General features: G+C 42.8%; 1 long non-coding RNA gene across 1 annotated transcript; it reads left to right on the forward strand.

Annotated features, from left to right (window-relative positions):
- The first annotated feature begins 1,253 nt into the window (after positions 1-1,253).
- LOC105540641 lies at positions 1,254-6,885 on the forward strand. Its single transcript, XR_001006224.1, has 2 exons — positions 1,254-1,333; positions 6,273-6,885. It is a non-coding gene; the product is annotated as an uncharacterized LOC105540641 (long non-coding RNA).

Genomic DNA, 6,885 nt, shown 5'->3' on the forward strand with positions numbered 1-6,885 from the left:
AGGCACCGGGGTGACAGGGCCCCATTCACAAGTCTCTAGGCCACTCTAGGAGTTCCATAAAGACCCCAGAAGGCATGACTGCTCTTGAGGACCTCATGATATCTCTTTCCTTGCAGGCCCATCCTACTCATTCAGTAAACCCTCAGACTTCAGACTGGAGCAGAACACAGGTTGATCTCCTGGGCCACCGTAGACCTGGCCACTCCCTACATCTGCACAGCCACATGTGGCCGCTGAGCGCCAGGAATGTGGCCATAAGCCTGAGATATTGAGACGTATTGAGATGTGCCGTAAGCATGAAACAGTCACCAGCGTCTGAAGACATGGTGTGGCAACGGGAATGTAGAATAGCTCATTCACAGTTCTTAAATGCTGATTACATATTGAAATGATGGTATTTTGAATATATTGAGTTAAAGAATATTTTAAAATTAAGTCCACTTGTTTTTCAAACTTCTTTTCAGCATGGCTATTAGAAAATTAAAAATTAATGTATGGAAACCCTGACCCACAGTGCCCCCAATATGATTGTATTCGGAGATAAGGCCTTGAAAGCAGTGAATAAGTGAAAAATGAGGCTATGTAAGTGGGCCCTCATCCAATCTGACTGGTGTCCTTCCTTATTTATTTATTTATTTTTTTGAGACGGAGTCTCGCTGTGTCACCACGCTGAAGGGCAGTGGCACGATCTCGGCTCACTGCCACCTCTGCCTCCCAGGTTCAAGTGATTCTCCTGCCTCAGCCTCCCCAGTAGCTGGGACTACGGGTGCATCCTTACTTATAAGAAGAGGAAATTGGGCACAAAAGGAGATACCACAAATGTCATAGGGGAGAAAGATCATGTGAGGACACAGCAAAAAGGCAGCTGGCCGTCACAAGTCCGGAGACCTCAGAAGAAACAAGCCTGCTGACACCTGGATCTTGGACTTCCAGCCTCCAGGACTGAGAGAAAATTAGTTTTTGTTGTTTAAGCCATCCAGTCTGTGGCTTTTTGTTATGGCAATGCTAACGAACTAATACACTAGCCTATTTCATGGTAGAACTGGAGAAAGCCTGGTGACAAGAGAACAATTTCCCCACGGCCAGAAATCTGGCTTCCTGGGTCCATCTGTCGGGACCTGAAAGACAGCTATGAATGTTTCTCACGTTGCCTCTGCCTCAGATCAGTGTCTGTTTTCCAGTCCCATGTCCATAGTGCATGCCCCTCTGTCTCCTCTTCTAGTAACAGTCTTTTTTCTTCTCTGACAAATGACGAAGATTTAAGCAACAGCAGCATCAGAGAACTGTGTTTTGAAGATTTGAGGGAAGGGCTGACCTCAGGATTTTATACTAGGTTTGTGTAAACACACAAGATTCTTTTTCTCTCTGCCCCCAATTTAATCATCACGCTCATTCAAATGAAACATGAAGTCATAAGTATTAAAATATGCATGAGATTTTGAACATGTTTATTGGGAGAAAGAATTTTGTTTTCTAGAAAACTCATTTCCGTTGGACAGTGGGGGTCACCAATAGGTTGGAAGGGAGAGTGCTAAGCTAGATGTCCTCTAGGGTCTTTTTCTAGTTCTAAGATGAACAAATCTATAATTCCTGGTTCAGAGTTTCACTCACCGTCCTTGGGACCTTTCTCAGGGATGGAGAGAGAGGATTCAGATCAGATGCATCCCTGAGTGTGAGCCTCAGCCACGGCTTCATCTCAACAGACATTTGCCCTCTAGAAACAGAGTTAAGGTCAATCCCTTTGCCAGGAAGTCAAGAAATTGCCTTCTCAACGAGGCCAGTAAAATCGGCATAAAAGGCCTCCAGAGACATCAAGTCTCCCTAGAGAGACTTTCTAAACTTTCTGAACATGGCATCTATGTGCTGGCCTGAACCCATAATGTACTGAAGGAAGAAAAAATACAAAAGACGATGATAGACCCAAGGATTATCTTCTTGGCATTCCCTAGAACAGCTGTCTGGCAAATGTTACACCACGTCTGAGATTATTTTAGAAACTTTGTCTTGAAGAAGAACAAGGAGAGAGAATACCAGACAGATTTGCCCTCATTTTTTGTCACAGAATAAGAATTTCAAGGACATTTTTACTTTCAGTGACATCATCCTGGCAATGCTCTTTTCATTTTTTGAAACTTAAATCGTGCCACATCTAATAAATTTATAGCTGTGTGTGGTTACAGCAACGAGTTGGTACCAACGGCTATTTAGGTCTTCTCCTCCCTCTTGTTTCTTTTCCTCATCATCAGGATAATTAGACTATTCTACAGATGTTTTAAACAAGAGAATTTCACCAAGTCTCACTAGAAACCTGTCCTAAATGAAATTCGTATCTAGTGGCAAAATGTCAAATGATATTTGCTTTCCTAAATTTCTTTTTAAGCCTCATTTTCTGCCCACATGTCATATTTTCTGTATTCAATGAAACAGATTATGCCAGAAATGAGAAAACAAAATTACAGCAAGACAATAATCACAGCACAGTATCGTAAAACTGAGTATAGGCCTGGGGTCTCTATCTATGGGAATGAATGAGAGCTTGGCTTAGCATGACCCCCTCACCATGTTCTTGTTCATATCAGAATTCTAAGCGAAGGGGCTGCTTGTGAACATGCATCACTTATGTTAATGTAGCCTCTGAACTACGGATGCTTGTCTCACAGTCACCACCTGAAAATGCCACCTTAAGTCATTCTGAGTTTGTGTGTCTGTGCGTATGTCTGTGTGTGTGTGTGTGTGTGAGGTAGAGTGAAGGCCTCTGTGGAATGAGGTTTCCTTTTCAAGAGGTAGCTCTGGCCTGAGAAGCTGAGAAGGGTATTCATTACTTGTCAGGGATGAGGTGGCGTGGGGTTGCAGGGTGAGATGTGATGGGAGAAGGAACTATGGGATAGGAAAGGAATGTATCCAAAGGCCTGAGTTCTAAATTGGATTCGATTTTCTTTTTCCTAGTGAATCAATGTAAAAATGTTGGTTAGATTCCCAGGCTAGCCCATAGACGCTTGTTGATGCGTGATGTAGGGGATATACTATGCATTTTTTTCTATTATTGTTTTTGTTTTGTGTATGTGGAAGGCTGTGTGTTGGGGGGGGAGCGCACATGCTTGGTTACATTAGCTTGTGTATGTATTGGTTACATTATACGCTAATTATGGGGAGTTTTGTGACTAGTTGGGAAATCTAATTATAATTTGTAACATTATTGCCAATCTCTAAATGACACTTTAAAATAAAGAACTTTTGGGGATGGGGGCGGTGGCTCACGCCTGTAATCCCAGCACTTTGAGAGGCCAAGGCGGGTAGATAATGAGGTCAGGAGATCGAGACCATCCTGGCTAACACAGTGAAACCCTGTCTCTACTGAAAATACAAAAAATTACCCAGGCATGGTGGCACACACCTGTGGTCCCAGTTACTCGGGAGGCTGAGGCAGGAGAATCATTTGAACCCGGGAGGCGGAGGTTGCAGTGAGCCGAGATCACGCCACTGCACTCCAGCCTGAGCGACAGAGCAAGACTCCGTCTCGAAAAAAAAAAAAAAAGAAAGGAAAAAGAACTTTTGGAACATAGTGAGATTGCGAGTTGGAGACAGCCTGTTCTACTTGGAGAGGATGGAGGGTCATTAGAGCTTCCCGTGGAATGCTGTCGAAGTGCTCCAAGCATCCCTAGGACATGGCATTTCTTTGAGAAAGGAGAGTTGAAATACAGATCCAAGTTAGGCACAGCATACAGAGAGAACTTGACGTCTGCAGACTTTACTCGCCTTTCCCAAACGAAATGGAGACGTGCTAACTGCCTGTCTCATCTGATTCACAATCTTCATTTTCTTTTTCTTCTGCCTTTCCCAGGTTATATTAAGTTTAATTATAGGTTTGCTAGGTGTTACAGTTTTCCTAAGGTTTGTAAGAAAAACACACTTTCTGATCTCCCCACTTGCATGAAGACAATGAAGAAGGGAGGGAAGGAGAGAGGGAGTGAGGGAGGGCGAGCCAGTCATTGGTAGACAGAAGAGTCATACACTGTATAACATTTCATTGGAAATTCAGCAGAATTTAGCAGAAAAGCAGTAGACAGCAAGGAGAAAGACTATAACAGGAAGGTATATTGCTCTGTGTAGTGGGAAGCTGGTGCTGATTTTGTTTATCTTATGTGCTGGATGGATGATAGCACATTCATTTCTAGTTGTTCTCTCTTTTAAGGAAACCAGCACTGACATCACGGACTTAGATTTTGTATTTTTTTAAAAAAACATCTGTTAAAAGGTTCTTATGGATGGAAGCTATTTCAGAACTCTTCAGTGTTTTGTTTTTCAGAAGTTTTTTTTCATCGAGTGAGTCAGATGTAAAGGTAAAATGAAAGAGCTGCTGTTAACTAAAGGTTGACTGTAAACAATGAAGCCTCATAAATTTAAGCTACTGGGATGTAGGACTGATTTGCAGACATTCGTTGCAAACAGGGCTTTCTAGAAGCACACCAAGCTGTCTCAACTGACAGCTTGTCCTTGGTTACTACCCTATCCTTGAGGGAGGCAGCCTATTTCCTGGAAGAAGTGACAAAAATATGTTTAATATCCCCCACTTTCACTCGCATCTGGGAATTTTCTTTGTTTGTTTTGAAATAATTACATGCTCACAGGAGAGCTGCAGAAATACACAAAGAACTTTTTAACCTGAACCTAAACACTTGAGTGTGTAATTCCTACAAACAAGGACATTCTCCTACATAATTCTAGTGCAATCATCAAAATAAAGAAATTCAAATCAAAACATTTCTGCCTTCTAATCCTCAGATGCCATTTAGTTTTGACAATTATTCAAATAGTATTTGTTGTAGCAAAAGGACCCAATCCTGGAACACCTGTTGCATGTAATCGTCATGTCTCTTTAGCGCCCTTCAGTCAGAAGAGTTCCTCAATCTTTCCTTGACTTTCCTAACCGACACTTTTGATTGGATGTGCTGATTATTTTGTAGAATGTCTCTCAGTTTGGGTTTGTTGAATGTTTTCTCCTGATTAGATTGAGAGGTGCATTTTTGACAAGATATTGACATCTGATCAGGTAGGGCATGATTTCAACATGACCTATTATTGGTGATGTTCACTGTGGGGGTTTTGATTTTGCTTTTTTTTTTTTTTTTTTTTGAGACTGGGTCTCACTCTGTCACCTAGGCTAGAGTGCAGTGGCATGATCTCGGCTCCCTACAGCCTCGACCTCCCAGGCTCAGGTGATCCTCCCACCTCAGCCTCCCAAGTAGCTGGGGCTACAGGTACACTCCACCACACCTGGGTAACTTTTTGTATTTCTGTAGAGACGGGGCTTTGCCATATCACTCAGGCTGGTATCAAACTCCTCGGCTCAAGTGCTCCACAAGTCTTGGCCTCCCAAAGCACTGAAATTGCAACCATGAGCCACCACGCCTGGCCAATATTCACTTTGATTATTCAGTTGAGGCGGTATTTGTCAGGACTATTCATTGTAAAATTACTCTTTTTCCCTCTGTAGTTAATAAAAATTTGGCTGGAGGTACTCTGAAAGTATAAAATTTTCCCATTTCTTATTAAACATTCACCCACTAGTTCTAACATCTACTGATGTTTCTTGGCTGAGTATCACTATGATTGTTGCTAAATGGTGATTCTAATTCCATTATGTCTACTTTTACCAGTTGTCATTTTACTATAAAGAAAGCTTTCTCCTCTTTCTGTGTATTTGTTTGTATCAGTGTGGACTTACAGATTTCTATTTTACTCAAACGTTACAACTATTATCATTATTATTTATTTTGATAAATAAATTGTCCCAGGTTTGACCAGCAGGTGCCCTTTCAAGCCAGTTTCTCTGTCTTTTTGACATGCTCTCACCATTCTTTGAGAGGCTGTGAGTCTTTGGAGTGGCAGTTCTGCCAAGCTCAATGAAAAGAGATCTCAGAGGTTAAAGACCCGGGTTGTGGTCATCTTGGCTTCTTCCATTCCTAGGTGGGTATCACTGGGGGAGTGGTCCTTCTGCTCTAAGGTTTAAAATGGGGATAATCAGTCCCTACTACCATCTGAAGCGGTTGCTGTGAAATTCATCCTAAAGAGGGAGATTAGAAGATAGCCAACTTCCCTTCCTAGAATCTTTCCAGAATTATTCTGTGCACTGATATCGCATGATGGCTCAAATCAGCTGATGAGGTGCCGCTTGAAACATCTGTCTGCCTGTCTCGTTTGTGGCCTGTGAGAGTTATTCGTTTCAATCAAATAAACATATGCTTGGCTTACACGGCTTTTCCCTCTTCTAGGTATTTGATGCAATGCAGACTGGAATCCTCCCCACAAGGGTGCCCCGGCCTGAGTGTTACAGAGATCAATGCAGCAGTCATTTCCTGGGCAGGGAAAGCCCATCCACTGTGGCCCTGGAATGATGCCGGTGTTATCTTCTATTCCTAGGAAGGCCCTATCACAAGTGGCTCTGGGCCATACAAACAGATGGAAACGGGTGTGGGGAAGCACAGGCCTCCTGCCCATGTTTAGAGAACTGCTCAGAGGCAGGAATCCAGAACCAGGAATGTCCCCAATGGCTGCCCAGGGTACAAGTGGCAGGCAGTGGGGAGAATGGCATGTGAAGTCATTTGTAACCTGGCTCCAGTTTGGTTTTCAAGTCTCAGAGGAGATTATGGATACGGTAGTGCCTGGCTCAGTGCTTAGAATCCTGTCTTCTGCTATTTCTCTCACCTACACTCAGCCCCACAAGCTGAGATGTTTGCTGGACATTTCAGGCATTGCCACCCAGTTCTGTCTACCTTACCTGCTAACACCTGTTGACATCCTTCATGTGAAGGCTTCCCCAAACACTTCCCAATCAAAGCACTAAAAGGCAAACCTGAAATTAATAAAATGTCGATTAAATCTGTA

The sequence above is a fragment of the Mandrillus leucophaeus genome, unplaced genomic scaffold (assembly GCF_000951045.1).
Source record: "Mandrillus leucophaeus isolate KB7577 unplaced genomic scaffold, Mleu.le_1.0 Scaffold224, whole genome shotgun sequence".
Taxonomy (NCBI): domain Eukaryota; kingdom Metazoa; phylum Chordata; class Mammalia; order Primates; family Cercopithecidae; genus Mandrillus; species Mandrillus leucophaeus.